The sequence below is a fragment of the Chiloscyllium punctatum genome, chromosome 23 (assembly GCF_047496795.1).
Source record: "Chiloscyllium punctatum isolate Juve2018m chromosome 23, sChiPun1.3, whole genome shotgun sequence".
Taxonomy (NCBI): domain Eukaryota; kingdom Metazoa; phylum Chordata; class Chondrichthyes; order Orectolobiformes; family Hemiscylliidae; genus Chiloscyllium; species Chiloscyllium punctatum.
In genome coordinates this window covers 52,323,142-52,340,464 of record NC_092761.1, presented here as the reverse complement: position 1 = coordinate 52,340,464, position 17,323 = coordinate 52,323,142, and the positions used below count along the sequence as shown (strand labels likewise).

The 17,323-nt window shown below is 44.6% G+C and overlaps 1 protein-coding gene across 5 annotated transcripts in view; it reads right to left on the bottom strand.

Annotated features, from left to right (window-relative positions):
* nfrkb (nuclear factor related to kappaB binding protein) overlaps positions 1-8,300 on the bottom strand; it is a 151,277-nt gene extending 142,977 nt beyond the window's left edge. For all 5 annotated transcript variants that reach the window (XM_072592997.1, XM_072593001.1, XM_072592999.1 and 2 more), the window contains exon 1: positions 8,197-8,300. The gene's annotated coding sequence lies outside the window, so the exon portion shown is untranslated. The remainder of the gene's footprint in view (positions 1-8,196) is intronic.
* Between the last annotated feature and the right edge of the window lie 9,023 nt (positions 8,301-17,323).

The following is a 17,323-nucleotide window of genomic DNA, read 5'->3' as shown; positions in this document are numbered from 1 at the left end:
GGAATTCCTAGAGGCTTGGCACGCATTCACAGATTCAATCAATAAGCACATCGACCTGGACCCAATATACCGGCCACTGCAGCGGACAGCTGGAACTGACAACCGGAAGCAGCAGGTACAAATCACTATAAATACCGGAGGAAAGATCACAGAAGCGCTTCACAGGAGGCTCCCAAGCACTGAGGATGTCACCTAGACAGGGGACGAAACATCTGCAACACAAATTCCCAGCTCTGCGAACAGAACCACAACGAGGACCCGAGCTACAAATCTTCTCCCAAACTCTGAAGAATGAAGCATGTTTGCTTCAAGCCTAGTGATGTTTCGACCAAATGGTATCTGGAACACAGTGCTTTACACCTGTCTCTAATAAAATAGAAAAGTTAGGGTTAGGCTACCTTCCTGATATATTTTGAGGAGGCTTGATCTGGTCCAAAACACAATAACATGGTGCCTAGTTCTAACTTTGTACAAGTACAATGAGTTTAGAAGAACAAGAGTTGTTTTTCTGCAAGATGATGAAAGAATTTGACAAGGTGGGTTCTGGGATGTTGTTTCCCTTGGCTGGAGAACCTAGGACACAAACAGACAGTTTCTGGAGAAGAGGCCAATCATTTAGGACTAAGATAAGAGATTTACCTACCCACAGTGCAGCAAATCTTTGGAATCATCTACCTTAGGGGTGTGGCAAGTCTGTTGTGAACTACACTTTCAGGCTGAGACCAACAGATTTCTGATCACTCGGCAAATCAAGGGATATGTGGAGCAAATGGGAAAGTGCAGCTCAAGTCGAAGATCAACCATAGTCATATTGAAAGGTAGAACATACTTGATGGGCTAAATGGTATTCTCCAATTCCTATCTTTTGTGTTAAAGACTGGGTTCTGTTTCATTGCCAACAGAGCATAAGACAAGATTGAGACTCAGGGGCCTGCTGATTTGTCCCACTCTCTAGCATTATGCATGGCAATGTCAGTGAGTTGAAAATATGTCAGTTCATATCCTCTCCAGAGATTTCAGAATAAAAATCTGGCTGGCACTTCACTGGTGTACCAAAGGTGTATTCCACAGTAGGAAGTGAGAGCAATAATCTCATATCGAGCCCCAATGTTTTCTACATTGTGATCAATGATACTGCAGCCAGGAACTTCCCAGATAATACCACATGGGAGATTCACATGAATAGGTGAACAGTGAGGTTACAGAACTTCCAGAAATGTAGCAATTCCAAAAGGAATTGATATTATAAAAGGTAAAGTTGCCACAGTCCCATGGGACCATAGGGCTGTCTGCTCATTAGAGAGATGACTGGTGGTAGCTTAAACTAAGGGACACCACACCTCACACAAGGGGTGAGGTTCAGAAGGTGCAATCTTCATTATAACCTCACAGACATGTGGGAATTGAAGCTTCATTGTTGGCAACACTCTGTATCGCAAACGGAGCGAATTAACCCAACCCCGTGATGAAGTTAGAGAAAGTGAGGACTGCAGATGCTGGAGATCAGAGTCGTGAGTGTGGTACTGGAAATACACAGCAGGTCAGGCAGCATCCGAGGAGCAGGAGAATCGACGTTTCGGGCATAAGCTCTTCATCAGGCAGGGCTTATGCCCGAAATGTTGATTCACCTGCTCCTCGGATTGCTGCCTGACCTGTTGTGCTTTTCCAGCACCAAACTCTCGACCCCGTGTTGAAGTTGTATGGTGCCATTCATTCCTGGACAGAGCTTCACAGTCAATTGAGCTTTCTTGAAGTTTAGTTATTTCTGTTTTGCAGAAAACTCTGCAGCAAGGATACAGTAGCACATAGATTTGAATACTGGACTAATACATCCAGAGATCTAGATGAACTATCTGAAGGAATGAGTTCAATTCCCATCACACTATCTGGAAGATTTAGATTATCTAAATTAAAACACAAGAAGCAGATTGTTGAAACTGGTTCTCATTTGGAAAGAAACCTGGATTCTTCACCTGGTTTACCTGATAGATGATTTCAGACCCACAGTGATGTGGCTGATTCAGCTGTGCTCTGAAATACTGAGCTAGACACTCAGTTGTATTCATGGTAATGGCACACTGATCAGAGATCACTTGTCAATGAATCTGCACTCCATTTCTCATGCAAATAAATTAATGTTCCATTTGAAATATTGGTATTTTTTCATGTGTGTTGATGAATGCAATTCAAAAAATTCAGCAACATGTCTCTTGAATGGACAAAAAAATTGCAGAGAATCAACAACATGATGAATGAAGAGGTATTGTTTCGATGTCAGTAATGTTGGTTGAGAAATAATTATTGGCCAGGAGACCAGTAAAAAAATTCCCTGGTCTTTGTGCAATGTATTGCCAGATGATTGCAGGGTGGCAAATGTTATTCTCTTGTTCAAGAATAATCCTGGGAATTACAGACAAGTCAATCTTACATTTGTGGTGGGAAAGTTAGTGGAGAGGATTCTGAGACAGAGAGTTTATGATTATTTGGAAAACCGTAGTTTCATTCGAGATAGTCGCCTGGCTTTGAGAGGGGCAGGCCATGCCTCACAAGCTTTATTGAATTCTTTGAGGATGTGACAAAACATATTGATGAAAGTAGAGCAGTCGATGTGGTGTACATGGATTTTAGCAAGATGTTTGATAAGGTTCCCCATGGTAGGCTCATTCAGAAAGTAAGGAGGCATGGGATACAGGGAAATTTGGCTGTCTGGATACAGAGTTGTTGGCTGGCCCATCAATGACAGAGGATGGTAGTAGATGGAAAGTATTCAGCTTGGAGCTCGGTGAGCAGTGGTGGTCCACAGGGATCGGTTCTGGGATCTCTGCTCTTCGTGACTTGTATACATGACTTGAATGAGGAAGGGTGTCTTAGTAAGTTTGTTGATGACACAAAGTTTGGTGGAATGGTGGATAACACGGAGGGCTGTTGGAGGTTGCAACGGCACATTGACAGGATGCAGAACTGAGCTGATAAGTCGCAGATGGAGTTCAACCTTGAAAAGTGTGAAGTGATTAATTTTAAAAGGTCAAATTTGAATGTAGAATACAGGGTTAAAGACAGGATTCTTGGCTATGTGGAAGAAAGAAGGGATCTTGGGGTCCACGTCCATAGATCCCTCAAAGTTGCCACCCAAGTTGATAGGGTTGTTAAGAAGGCATACGGTGTCTTGGCATTCATTAGCAGGAAGATTGAGTTTAAGAGCCACAAGGTTATGCCGCAGCTCTAGACAGCCCTGGTTAGACCACACTTGGAATACAGTGTTCAGTTCTGGTCGCCTCGTTATAGGAAGGATGTGGAAGCTTTAGAGAGGGTGCAGAGGAGATTTACCGGGATGCTGCCTGGACTGGAGAGAATGCCTTATGAAGGAAGGTTGAGGGAGCAAGGGCTTTTCTCACTGGAGTGAAGAAGGATCAGAGATGACTTGACAGAGGTGTACAAGATGATGAGAATCATATGTAGTGAACAGCCAGAAACTTTTTCCCAGGGCAGAAATGGCTATCACGAGAGGGCATAATTTTTAAGGTGATTGGAGGAAGGTTGAGGGGAGGTTGGTTCTTTACACAGAGAGTGGCGGGTGCATGAAATCACTGTCAGCGGCGTAAGTAGACTCAGATATATTAAGAATATTTAAGCATATGGATGATAGCAAAATGAAGGGTATATAGGTTAGATTGATCTTAGAGTAGGAAAAAAGGTCGGCACAACATCAAGGGCCAAGGGCCTACACTGGTCCATGTTCTACATATCAAGGGATCTTTCACACCTACCTAGCAGGACAAATGGTGTCTCTGTCTAGACGTCTCTAGTTTCACACTTCCTACAGTGGAATACTCCTTTGGTACACTAGTGAAGTGCCAGCCAGGCTTTTATTCTGAAATCGCTGGAGAGGACATGAACTGACATTCTTTCTAACTCGCTGACATTGCCACGCACTAAGCACACCTGGAGGTGGCTGAAGCTTGGATCCAAAACAGACAAATGAGGCTCTTCAGACTTGGGATCACTTTACTACTCTGGAATTTGAATAGCTCATCACTAAGAGACACATATTAATAATTTGAAAGACAATTTTAGATTAGATTAGATTACTTATCAGCGTGGAAACAGGCCCTTCGGCCCAACATGTCCACACCGACCCTCCGAAGAGCAACCCACCCAGACCCATTCCGCTACATTTACCCCTTCACCTAACACTATGGGCAATTTAGCATGGCCAATTCATCTAACCTGCACATTTTTGGACTGTGGGAGGAAACCGGAGCACCCGGAGGAAACCCACGCAGACAGAGAGAATGTGTAAACTCCACACAGACAGTTGCCTGAGTCGGGAATTGAACCCGGGTCTCTGGTGCTGTGAGGCAGCAGTGCTAACCTCTGTGCCACCGTGTCGGGTTTCTTTTTAATTCTTGTGTGGCATACTGGCATCACTGGCAAGGATAGCAGTTGTTGCCCATCCCTAGGTACTATGTTTGCTTTTGATTTGACTCATTATTATTGTCACATGTACCAAGATACAGTGAAAAATATTGTTTTGCATGCTAACCAGACAAATCAGACCTTACATAAGTATATCAGAATAATACAACAGAATGCAGAATATAGCATTACAGCTAAAGTTCAGAAGTTGGATAGAGTAATAGAGTCATGGAGTCCGGAGACAGCACGGAGACAGACCCTTTGGTTCAAACTGGTCCATGCCGACCAAAATGCCCATCCACACTAACCCCATTTCCCTGCACTTAGCCCATGTCCTTCTAATCTTTACCTATCCATGTATTTATCCAAATGGCTTTTAAATGTTATTAATGTCCCTGCGTCAACCACTTCCACTGGCAGCTCATTCTATATGCGTACCGCTCTCTGTATAAAATATTGTCCCTCAGATTCCCTTTTGAATCACAGAATCCCTACAGTGTGGAAACAAGCCATTTGGCCCAAGTCCACACCGACCCTACAAAGAGTAACCTTCCCAGACACATTCCCCTACCCTATTACTCTACATTTACCCCTGACTGATGCACCTAACCTACTCTTTGAACACTATGGGCAATGTAGCATGGTCAATTCACCTAACTGCACATCTTTAGATTGTGGGAGGAAACCAGAGCACACAGAGGGAACCCACGCAGACACAAGGAGAAAGAGCAAACTCCACACAGACAGTCACCAGAGGCTGGAATCGAAGCTGGGTCCCTGGCACTGTGAGGCAGCAGTGCTAACCACTGAGCCTCGAATCTTAAACTGATGCCTTCTCGTCCTTGATTCCCCAACCATGAGAAAAAGACAGTGCATTCACCCTATCCATGCCTCTCATGATCTTATAACCTTTATAAGGTCTCCCCTCAGTCTCCCACACTCGAAAGAAAAATGTCCTAACTTGTCCAACGTTTCCCTATAATTCAGACCATTGAGTGATAAATCAATGGACGAGGCAACATCCTTTTAAATTTCTTCAGCACTCTTTCCAGTTAAATAACATCCTTCCCATTACAAGGTGACCAAAACTGAACACAATACTCCAAGTGCAGCCTCATTAATGTCCTGTACAACTGTAGCTAACTTGCAAAAAATTCTATACTCAATGCCCTGATTGATGAAGGCCAGTGTGACAAAAGCCTTCTTCACTGCCATGTCTACCCATGACTTCACGTTCAGAGAACTCCAAGCTCCCTCTGTTCCACTACAGTCCTTAAAACCCTACCATTCACCATGAAACTCCTTCTTTGATTTGACTTTCCAAAACACAAGACCTCACACATATCTATATTAAACTCCATTGCCATTTCCCGGCCCACTTCCCAGCTGATCAAGTTTCTGTTGCAATTTCTAATAAAATTCCTCACTGTCCATGATACTGCCTGTTTTAGTATCATCAGCAAACTTACTAATTATGCCTTGTACATTTTCATCCAAATCATTGAAATCGATAACAAACAGGAACTGACCCAGCATCCTTCCACTATTGCCCTCTGCTTCCTACCATCAAGCCAATTATGTATCCAATTTGCCAGCTCCCCTTAGATTCCATGTGATCTAACCTTCCAGAGCAGCCTACCATGTGAAACCTTATCAAAGGCCTTACTGAAATCCATATAGACTATGTCTATTGCCCTGCCCTTGTTAACCTTCCTGGTCACTTCATCAAAGAACTCTAACAAATTTGGGAGGCATGACCTTCTACTTACAAAGCCATGCTGATTATTCCTAATCAAACCCTGTCTTTCCAAATACATGTATACTTTATTCCACAGACTGTTCTCATGTAACTTACCCATCAGAGATGTTAAGCTTACTGTACCTAGCTTTGAAAAGACTGAATGCCATTTGGATGAGAATCACAGTCTGAGAGTAATGGGGGTGGGGGAGACAGGAAAGAATCAGTTTTCAAATCTGTTGGTATCTTGTTGTGGTTCTGTTCGCTGAGCTGGGAATTTGGGTTGCAGACGTTTCGTCCCCTGTCTAGGTGACATCCTCAGTGCTTGGGAGCCTCCTGTGAAGCGCTTCTGTGATCTTTCTTCCGGCATTTGTAGTGGTTTGAATCTGCCACTTCCGGTTGTCAGTTCCAGCTGTCCGTTGCAGTGGCCGGTGTATTGGGTCCAGATCGATGTGCTTATTGATTGAATCTGTGGATGAGTGCCATGCCTCTAGGAATTCCCTGGCTGTTCTCTGTTTGGCTTGTCCTATAATAGAAGTGTTGTCCCAGTCGAATTCATGTTGCTTGTCATCTGCATGTGTGGCTACTAAGGATAGCTGGTCGTGTCGTTTTGTGGCTAGTTGGTGTTCATGGATGCGGATCGTTAGCTGTCTTTAGCGGAATGAGGACATGCCGCAACCTAAAGGACTAGCCACACTACCATACATCATGAGCATTTCCGAACTTACAGCCAGACTACTGTGACCACTAGGACTCATAACAGCACACAAACCAACAGCCACTCTCAGACAACAACTCACTAGAACAAAGGACTCGATACACAGCATGAGCAAAACCAATGTAGTGTACAAAATCCCATGCAAGGGCTGCACAAAACACTACATCGGATAAACAGGAAGACAGCTAACGATCCGCATCCATGAACACCAACTAGCCACGAAACTACACGACCAGCTATCCTTAGTAGCCACACACTCAGATGACGAGCAACATGAATTCGACTGGGACAACACAAACAGAGAACAGCTAGGGAATTCCGAGAGGCATGGCACGCATTCACAGATTCAATCAATAAGCACATTGACCTGGGTCCAATATACCGACCACTGCAGCGGACAGCTGGAACTGACAACTGGAAGCAGCAGGCACAAATCACTATAAATGCCAGAGGAAAGATCACAGAAGTGCTTCACAGGAGGCTCCCAAGTACTGAGGATGTCACCCAAACAGGGGACGAAACGTCTGCAACCCAAATTCCCAGCTCGGTGAACGGAACCACAACAATGAGCACCTGAGCTACAAATCTTCTCACAAACTCTGTTGGTATGTGTTTTCAAATTTTTGTATCTTCTACCTTAAGGAAGAGTTTGGACAAGTGCAACCCGTCTGGGAGGGGTCTCTGATTATATTAGCTTTCCTGAGACAGCAGAAAGTGTAGATGGAGTCAATGGAAGGAAGACTGTTTTTCATAATGGACTGAACTGAGTGATTTACTCAGCAATTACAGAGGGATGTTAAGATTCAATGATAGTCCCATGGGTGTGGAGTCACATGTAGTCTCAGACCAGGTAGGGAAGGAGATTTCATTCCCTAGAGGGCCATGAGTGAACCAGATGGGCTTGTATCTCGATTGACTCTGTGAATATACTAGACATTTTAAACTAGATCTTTTCTGATATCAGGTTTGACTCTCCACCATGGTCCTTACTAACATGAGTTTGGGATCTCTCCATTACTAGCCCAGTGACATGGTCACAAACACACATCCCGCCACTTTCCCAGCTGAGAACGGGCACAGCAAGATGTGTAAAGGAACCAGTCCCACTCTCTGTCCCCCCCCTTCACCCTCAGACTGAGATTCTCACCCAAATGGCAGTCGGTCTTTATGAAGCCAGGGCCAGCAAACAACAGCAGCTGAGACAGGCTGAAAGAGCAGCCCCCTCCCCTCAGGCCCCAACACATTTTAATTACCCCCCCGCCCCGCATTCCCACCGCCACATCCTTTCTCCACCGTCACTCCCCCCTCCTCATTCCCCCCATACCTGACCGGCTCCTCTTTCTCAGGCCCGGGGGACAGTCGCGTCTGACGGACCGGAAGGCAGTGCGTTGTACCGGACCCGGACGAACCGCTTCCCCAGGCCCTGCCTGAAGATTGGTTCCGGCCTGAAGATTGGTTCCGGCCTGAATATCCACCACATCTCACCATGTACTGTACTTCATTTGTCTCCATCTAATTCACAATACATCACCTTGTGCAGACCATCATCCATAACGTAAAGTACAAAAACATCCAGTAATTATATATATGTATATACAATTTATAAAGTGTACCATCTAATAACCACTGTAGTGTATTACAGCCTCTGCTTTGACAACCTTCAACTCAAAATATTTTTCTGACTGGGAGCTGAATGAAGGGCGCTGAGGGAATGACATCTGGCATCAGGAGCTAATGGGAAAGCTCTGCGATTATGAGATTTGCAGATTGGGAATTAAACAGTGGAAAGATTGGGAAGGATGGGGCATTGATCCACAGTCTCATCAAACAGAATGAGAAATAAAGGAGACAGCAATACATCACACACACAAACAGACTATGATTTGGATGTGAATATGGGAGGTATAGTTAGTACGTTTGAAGATAACACCAAAATCGGAGGTGTAGTGGACAGTGAAGAAGGTTACTTTGGAGTACAACGGGATATTTATCAGATGTGCAAATGGGCTGAAGAGTGTCAGGTGATGTTTAATTTAGATAAATGTGAGGTGCTGCATTTGGGAAAGTCAAATCAGGGCAGAACTTATACACCTAATGGTGAGGTCCTATGGAGTGTCGCTGCACAAAGAGATCCTGGAGTACAAGTTCATAGCTCCTTGAAAGTGGAGTTGCAGGTAGATAAGATTGTGAAGAAGGCATTTTGTATGCTCACCTTTATTGGTCAGAGCATTGAGTGTAGGAGTTTTTGTGTCTGTACAGGACATTGATTAGGCTGCTTTTGGAATATTGTGCGCAATTCTGGACTCCCTCTTATAGGAAGGATATTGTGAGAGTTCAGAAAAGATTTACAAGGATGTTGCCAGGGTTGGAGGGTTAGAGCTCTAAGGAGAGGCTGAATTGGCTGGGCCGGTTTTCCCTGGAGTGTCGGAGTCTGAGGAGTGGCCTTATAGACGTTTATAAAATCACAAGGGGCTCAGATAGGATAAATAGACAAGGTATTTTCCCTGTGGTGGGTGAGTCCAGAACTAGAGGCCAGAGGTTTAGGGTGAGAGGGAAGAGACTAACAAGGGACCTAAGAGACAACATTTTCACACAGAGTGTGGTGTATGTATGGAATAAGCTGCCAGCGGAAGTGGTGGAGGCTTGTACAATTACACCATTTAAAAGGCATCTGAATGGGTATAGGAATAGGAAGGGTTTAGAGAGATATGGGCCAAATGCTGGCAAATGGGGCGAAATTAGTTTAGTCTGTCTCATTGGCATCGATGAGTTGAACCGAAGGGTTTTTTTTCCATGCTGTACATTTCTATGACTCTGTACTGATTCTAATTTTTTTCTTTATTTGTTGGATGTGGGTGTCACTGGCTGGCCAGCATTTATTATCCATCCCCATTTGCCCTTGAGAAGGTGGTGGTGAGCTGCCTTTTTGAACTGTTTCAGTCCACCTTCTGTGGGTTGATTTACAATGCCATTTAGGGAGGGAATTCCAGGGTTTTGACCCAGTGACAGTGAGGGAACAGCGTTATATTTTCAAGTCAGGAAGGTGAGTGGCTTGGAGGGAAACTTGAAAGTGGTGGTCTTCCTTGAATCTGCTGTCCTTGTCCTTCTGGATGTGGTTGTGGGTTTGGAAGGTGCTGTCTGAAGATCTTGGGTGTATTTCTGCAGTGTATCTTGTAGATACACACTGTTGCTACTGAGCATCAGAGATGAAGGGAATGGATGCTTGTGGATGTGGTGCCAATCAAGCAGGCTGCCTTGTCCTCGATGGTCTCAAGCTTCTTGAGTGTTGTTTGGACTGCACCCGTCCAGGCAAGTGGGGAGTGTTCCATCACATGCCTGCCTGGTACCTTGCAGAAGAAGACCAGACTTTGAGGAGCCAGAAGGTGTTACCCGCCGCAGTATTCCTCGCCTCCAATCTGCTCTTATATCTACTGTGTTCAAGTTATGAGTACAGTTGAATTTCTGGTCAAGGGTAACCCCCAGGATGTTGATAGTGGAGGGTTCAGTGATGGTTACACCATGGAATGTCAAGGGGCAATGGTTCGGTGGTGTCTCATTGGCGATGGTCATAGCGTGGCATGAATCTTACTTGCCACTTGTCAGCCCAAGCCTGGATATTGTCCAGATCTTTGAACATCGATTGCTTCAGAATCTGAGGAGTCATGATTGGTACTGAACATTGTGCAATCATCAGTGAACATTCTCACTGTTGACTTTATGATGGCGGGACGGTCATTGATGAAGTAGCTGAAAATAGGATACTATTAGGATACTACTTTGAGGAACTCCTGCAGTGATGTTCTGGAACAGAGATGACTGACCTCCAACAACCACTTGTGGCTATCTGCCAGTTATGACTTAAAACAGCAGAGTTTCCTCCCTAATACGCATTGATTGCCGTTTGCTAGGGCTCCTTGATACCACATTCAGTCAAATGCAACCTTGATGTCAAGGGCTATCACTCTCCCCTCACCTCAGGAATTCAGCTTTTTTATCCATGTTTCAATCAAGATTGTATTCAGGTCTGTGGCTGAGTGGCCCTGGTTGACACCTGATTTTCAGGTATGCCCTGCTGCACTCTCCATTCGACCAGGGTTGATCCCCTGGCCTGATGGTAATCGTAGAGTGAGGGATATTCTGGGCCATGAAGTTGCAGATTGTGCTCAAGTACAATTCTGCTGCTGTTGATAGCCCATGGCACCTCGTGGATTCCAAGTCTTTCCCATTTAGCACATTAATGATGCCACACAAAAGGTATTGTCAATGTGAGGGTGGGACTTCACCTCCACAAGGAATGTTCAGTGGTCACTTTTACTAATACAGTCATGGGCAGATACATCTGCAGCCACCAGATTGTTAAGAATGAGGTGAAGTATGCTTTTCCCTCTTGTTGGTTCCCTTAACACCTTCTGTCGACCCAGTCTATCAGCTCGAACAGTAGCACTGCTACTGAGGCACTCTTTGTGGTGAACATTAAAGTCCCTCACATAGAGTAGAGCTCATGCCCTTGCTATCGTTAGTGCTTCCTCCAACTGTTGTTCAATATGGAGGAGTACCGATTCATCAGCAAAGGGAGAACAGTACATGGTAATCAGCAGGAGGTTTCGTTGCCCATGTTTAACATGTAGCTATGACACTTCATGGCATCCGGACCCAATGTTGAGGACTCCCTGGGCAACTCTTTCCCAGCTGTATACCATTGTGCCACCACATCTGTTGGGTATGTCCTGCCAGTGGAACAGGACATATCCAGGGATAGTGGATAGTGGTGCCTAGGGACATTTTCAGAAAGGTATGATTCTGTGAGTATTACTATGTCAGGCTGTTGCCTGACTAGTCTGTGAGACAGCTCTTCCAATTTTGCCACTGGCCCCCAGATGTTAGTAGGGAGGACTTTGCAGGTTGAAATAGCCTACTATGTGCTGGCATTTTAACTGCTGGTCCTGATGCAATGGTGCGTCCACCACCCTCTTAGGCAGCACATTTCAAATTTCTAGAACTCTCTGGATCAAAAAAAGTTCCCTCAGATCTCCTCTAAACTACTTACTCCGCACCTTAAACTTATGCCCTCTGCTCTGACATGGGGAAAAGATTCTCATGTTCTACCTGTGTCTCCCAACCACCTGCCCACCATCTACAAGGAACACATCAGGAGTCTGATGGAATACACTCCACTTGCCTACATGGGTACAGCTTGAACAACATTCAAAGTGCTTGACACTATCCAGAACAAAATACTGGATTAGATTAGATTAGATTAGATTACTTACAGTGTGGAAACAGGCCCTTCGGCCCAAAAAGTCCACACCGACCCGCCGAAGCGTAACCCACCCATACCCCTACATCTACATCTACCCCTTACCTAACACTATGGGCAATTTTAGCATGGCCAATTCACCTGGCCTGCACATCTTTGGACTGTGGGAGGAAACCGGAGCACCCGGAGGAAACCCACACAGACACTGGGAGAAAATGCAAACTTCACACAGTTAGTCGCCTGAGGCGGGAATTGAACCCGGGTCTCTGGCACTGTGAGGCAGCAGTGCTAACCAAAGTGGGACTACAGTCAGTCAGAGTGGAACTGGTCAGTCAGGGTTAGGGGAACCAGTGCAGTGGGTCAGTACATGGAGTGATTGAGGAAAAGGTACTGGTTAAGCCAAGTAAGTCTAATAGGAAAAGCAGACAGGGGCAGGTTAATGAACACACATAAAGGTGGATAAATCTCAGGATCTGATCAGGTGTAACCTAGAACTCTGTGGGAAGCCAGGGAAGTATTGCTGGGTCCCTTCCTGAGATAGGATTTATAACCATCTAGAAAAGAATAATCTGATCAGGGGCAGTCAGCACGGTTTTGTGAAGGGTAGGTCGTGCCTAACAAATCTTATTAAGTTTTTTTTGTTAAAGTGACCAAACGGGTAGATGAGAGTAAACCGGTTGATGTGGTATATATGGATTTCAGCAAGGCATTCGATAAGGTTCCCCACAGTAGGCTATTGTAGAAAATGCGGAGGAATGGAATTGTGGGAGACATAGCAGTTTCGATCAGCAATTGGTTTACTGAAAGAAAACAGAGGGTTATAGTTGATGGAACATATTCATCTTGGTGTCCATTTACTAGCGGCATACCACAAGGATCGGTGTTGGGTCCACTGCTGTTCATCATTTTTATAAATGACCTGGATGAGGGCTGAGAAGGGTGGGTTAGTAAATTTGCGGACGACACTAAGGTCGGTGGAGTTGTGGATAGTGACGAAGGATGTAGTGGGTTGCAGAGAGACATAGATAGGATGCAGAGCTGGGCTGAGAGGTGGCAAATGGAGTTTAATGTGAACAAGTGTGAGGTGATACACGTTGGACGGAGTAATCGGAATGTAAAGTACTGGGCTAATGGTAAGATTCTTGGGAGTGCAGATGAGTAGAGAGATCTTGGTGTCCATGTACACAGATCTCTGAAAGTTGCCACCCAGATTGACAGGGTTGTTAAGAAGGCATACAGTGTTTTGGCCTTTATTAATAGAGGGATTGAGTTCTGGAACCAGGAGGTTATGCTGCAGCTGTACAAAGCTCTGGTACGGCCACACTTGGAGTATTGTGTACAGTTCTGGTCACCGCATTATAAGAAGAATGTGGAAGCTTTGGAAAGGGTGCAGAGGAGATTTACTAGGATGTTGCCTGGTATGGAGGGAAGGTCTTACGAGGAAAGGCTGAGGGCCTTGAGGCTGTTCTCATTAGAGAGAAGAAGATTGAGAGGTAACTTAATAGAGACATACAAGATAATCAGAGTGTTAGATAGGGTGGACAGGGAGAGCCTTTTTCCAAGTATGGTGACGGCAAACATGAGGGGACACAACTTTAAAGGGAGGGGAGATAGGTATAAGACAGATGTCAGAGGTAGTTTCTTTACTCAGAGAGTAGTAAGGGTATGGAATGCTTTGCCTGCATTGGTAGTAGATTCGCCAAGTTTAAGTGCATTTAAGTTGTCATTGGACAGGGAAATAGATGGTGAAAACAACAACTGCAGATGCTGGAAACCAGATTCTGGATTAGTGGTGCTGGAAGAGCACAGCAGTTCAGGCAGCATCCAAAGAGCTGTAAAATCGACGTTTCGGGCAAAAGCCCTTCATCAGGAATGTACATGGAATAGGTGGGATGGGCTTCAGATTAGTATGACAGGGCGGTGCAACATTGAGGCCGAAGGGCCTGTACTGCGCTGTAATGTTCTATGTTCTATATTTGTATCATCGATAGTCACAGGTGAGGTGCTGGAAGACTGGAAGTTGTCTAATGGGGTATCACCATTTAAGAAAGGTGGTAAGGACAAGCCAGGGAACTATAGACTGGTGAACCTGACACCAGTGGCGGGTGAGTTGTTGGAGGGAATCCTGGGGGACAGGATTTACACGTATTTAGAAAGGCAAGGACTGATTAGGGGTAGTGAACATGGCTTTGTGCATGGGAAATCATGTCTCACAAACTTGATTGAGGGTTTTGGAGAAGTTACAAAGATCCATATGGACTTCAGTAAGGCGTTCGATAAGGTTTCCCATGGGAGACTGGTTAGCAACATTAGATCTCATGGAATACAAGGAGAACAGTGTTAGAGGGGGAGAGAGAGAGAAAGATAGAGAGAGAACCTGAACAGTTACTGCGTTTGATGTTTGGATTAGTGTATCGCTGGACATCGGAGTTCATCTGGGAAAGTTCACAACTAATCTTGGAGGAACTGTTGGGCGAAGTTCACAGCACAGAATCAGATAAGTTCATCGTTGTTTTAAGTATGGCCTACAAAGAATCTGCAGTAGTGTGTAGAGTAGGTTCTTTCTTGATTACATGTTTTTAGAGATATGTCTCTTGATTAAACTTAAAATATAAGCCATAACTATTAATTTAACCTGGGGCAGTGTTTGTAGAGGAATAAGACAATGTTATTTTCTGGGTCTGTAGATTGTGAAGGAGCAAAAAATGGCCTTTAATAGAGTGATATGTACTTCTTGTCAGATGTGGGAGTTTAAAGAGAGTTTAAGGGTTACTGCAGATTATATCTGCCATAAACTGCTGGCTGCGAATCTTATCAGATCGAATGGATCAGTTGGAGAGACAGTTAGAAGCAATGAGAAATTTGCTACAGCAAGAGTATGTGATGGATGGCAGTTATAGGAAGGGGGGAATGTCTCAGATACAGTCACATAGATGGGTTAACTCCAGGAAAGGTAAGAGAGGTAGGCAGCTAGAGCAGGAGTCTTTTGTGGATATACCCATTTCAAACAAGTATACTGTTTTGGAAAATGTAGGGGGTGATGGATTCTGATGGGGAATGTAGCACGAACAGCCAAGTTTCTGGTATTGAGACTGGCTCTAATGCAACGAGGGGTACGTCGGGTTCCAAGAGATCAATTGTGTTAGGGGATTCTGTAGTCAGAGGTACAGACAGACGTTTCTGTGGCCAACAGAGAAAAAGCAGAATGGTGTGTTGCTTCCCTGGTGCCAGGATCAAGGATGTCTCAGAGAGGGTGCAGAATGTTCTCACAGGGGAGAGGGCCCAGCAAGAGGTCATTGTCCACATTGGAACCAATAACATAGGAAGGGAAAAGGTTGAGATTCTGAAGGGAGATTACAGAGAATTAGGCAGAAATTTAAAAAGGAGGTCCTCGAGAGTAGTAATATCTAGATTACTCCCAGTGCTACGAACTAGTGAGGGCAGGAATAGGAGGATAGAGCAGATGAATGCATGGCTGAGGAGCTGGTGTATGGGGGAAGGATTCACATTTTTGGATCTTTGGGGTAGAAGTGACCTGCACAAGGAGGACAGATTGCACCTAAATTGGAAGGGGACTAATATACTGGCAGGGAAATTTGCTAGAGCTGCTCAGGAGGATTCAAACTAGTGGGGTGGGGGGGGATGGGGGGGTGGTGGGGGGGGTTGGGACCCAGGGAGATAGTGAGGAAAGAGATCAATCTGAGCCTGGTACAGTTGAGAACAGAAGCGAGTCAAACAGTCAGGGCAGACAGGGACAAGGTAGGACTAATAAATTAAACTGCATTTGTTTCAATGCAAGGGGCCTAACAGGAAACACAGATGAACTCAGGGCATGGTTAGGAACATGGGACTGGAATACCATAGCAATGACAGAAACATGGCTCAGGGATGGGCAGGACGGGCAGTTTAATGTTCCAGGATACAAATGTTACAGGAAGGATAGAAAGGGAGGCAAGTGAGGAGGGTTTTGACATTTTTGATAAGGGATAGCATTACAGCTGTGCTGAGGGAAGATATTCCTGGAAATACATCCAGGAAAGTTATTTGGGTGAAACTGAGAAATAAGAAAGGGATGATAACCTTTTTGGGATTGTATTATAGTTAGAGGGAAATTGAGAAACTAACTTGTAAAGAGATCTCGGCTATCTGTAAGAAAAATAGCATGGATATGGTAGGGGATTTTAACTTTCCAAACATAGACTGGGTCTGCCATAGTGTTAAGGGTTTAGATGGAGAGGAATTTGTTAAGGGTGGACAAGACAATTTTCTGATTCAGTATGTAGATGTACCTACCAGAGAGGGTGCAAAACTTGACCTACTCTTGGGAAATAAGGCAGGGCAGGTGACTGAGGTGTCAGTGGGGGAGCACTTTGGGGCCAGCGACCATAATTCTATTAGACTTAAAATAGTGATGGAAAAGGATAGATCAGATCTAAAAGTTGAAGTTCTAAATTGGAGAAAGGCCAATTTTGATGGTATTAGGCAAGAACTTTCGAAAGCTGATTGGAGGCAGATGTTTGCAGGTAAAGGGGCGGCTGGAAAATAATAAGCCTTCAGAAAAGAGATAACAAGAATCCAGAGAAAGTATATTCATGTTAGGGTGAAAGGGAAGGCTGTTAGGTATAGGGAATGCTGGATGACTAAAGAAATTGAGGGTTTGGTTAAGAAAAAGAAGGAAGCATATGTCAGGTATAGACAGGATAGATCGAGTGAATCCTCAAGAGTATAAAGAAAGTAGGAGTATACTTAAGAGGGAAATCAGGAGGACAAAAAGGGGACATGAGATAGCTTTGGCAAATAGAATTAAAAAGAATCCAAAGAGTTTTTACAAATACATTGAGGACAAAAGGTAACTAGGGAGAGAATAGGGCCCCTCAAAGATCAGCAAGGCAGCCTTTGTGTGGAGCCGCAGAATATGGGGGAGATACTAAATGAGTATTTTGCATCAGTATTTGCTGTGGAAAAGGATATGGAAGATATAGACTGTAGGGAAATAGATGGTGACATCTTGCAAAATGTCCATATTACAGAGGAGGAAGTGCTGGATGTCTTGAAATGCATAAAAGTGGATAAATCCCCAGGACATGATCAGGTGTACCCGAGAACTAGAGAAGTGTTTGCTGGGCCTCTTGCTGAGATATTTGTATCATCGATAGTCACAGGTGAGGTGCCAGAAGACTGGAGGTTGGCAAAC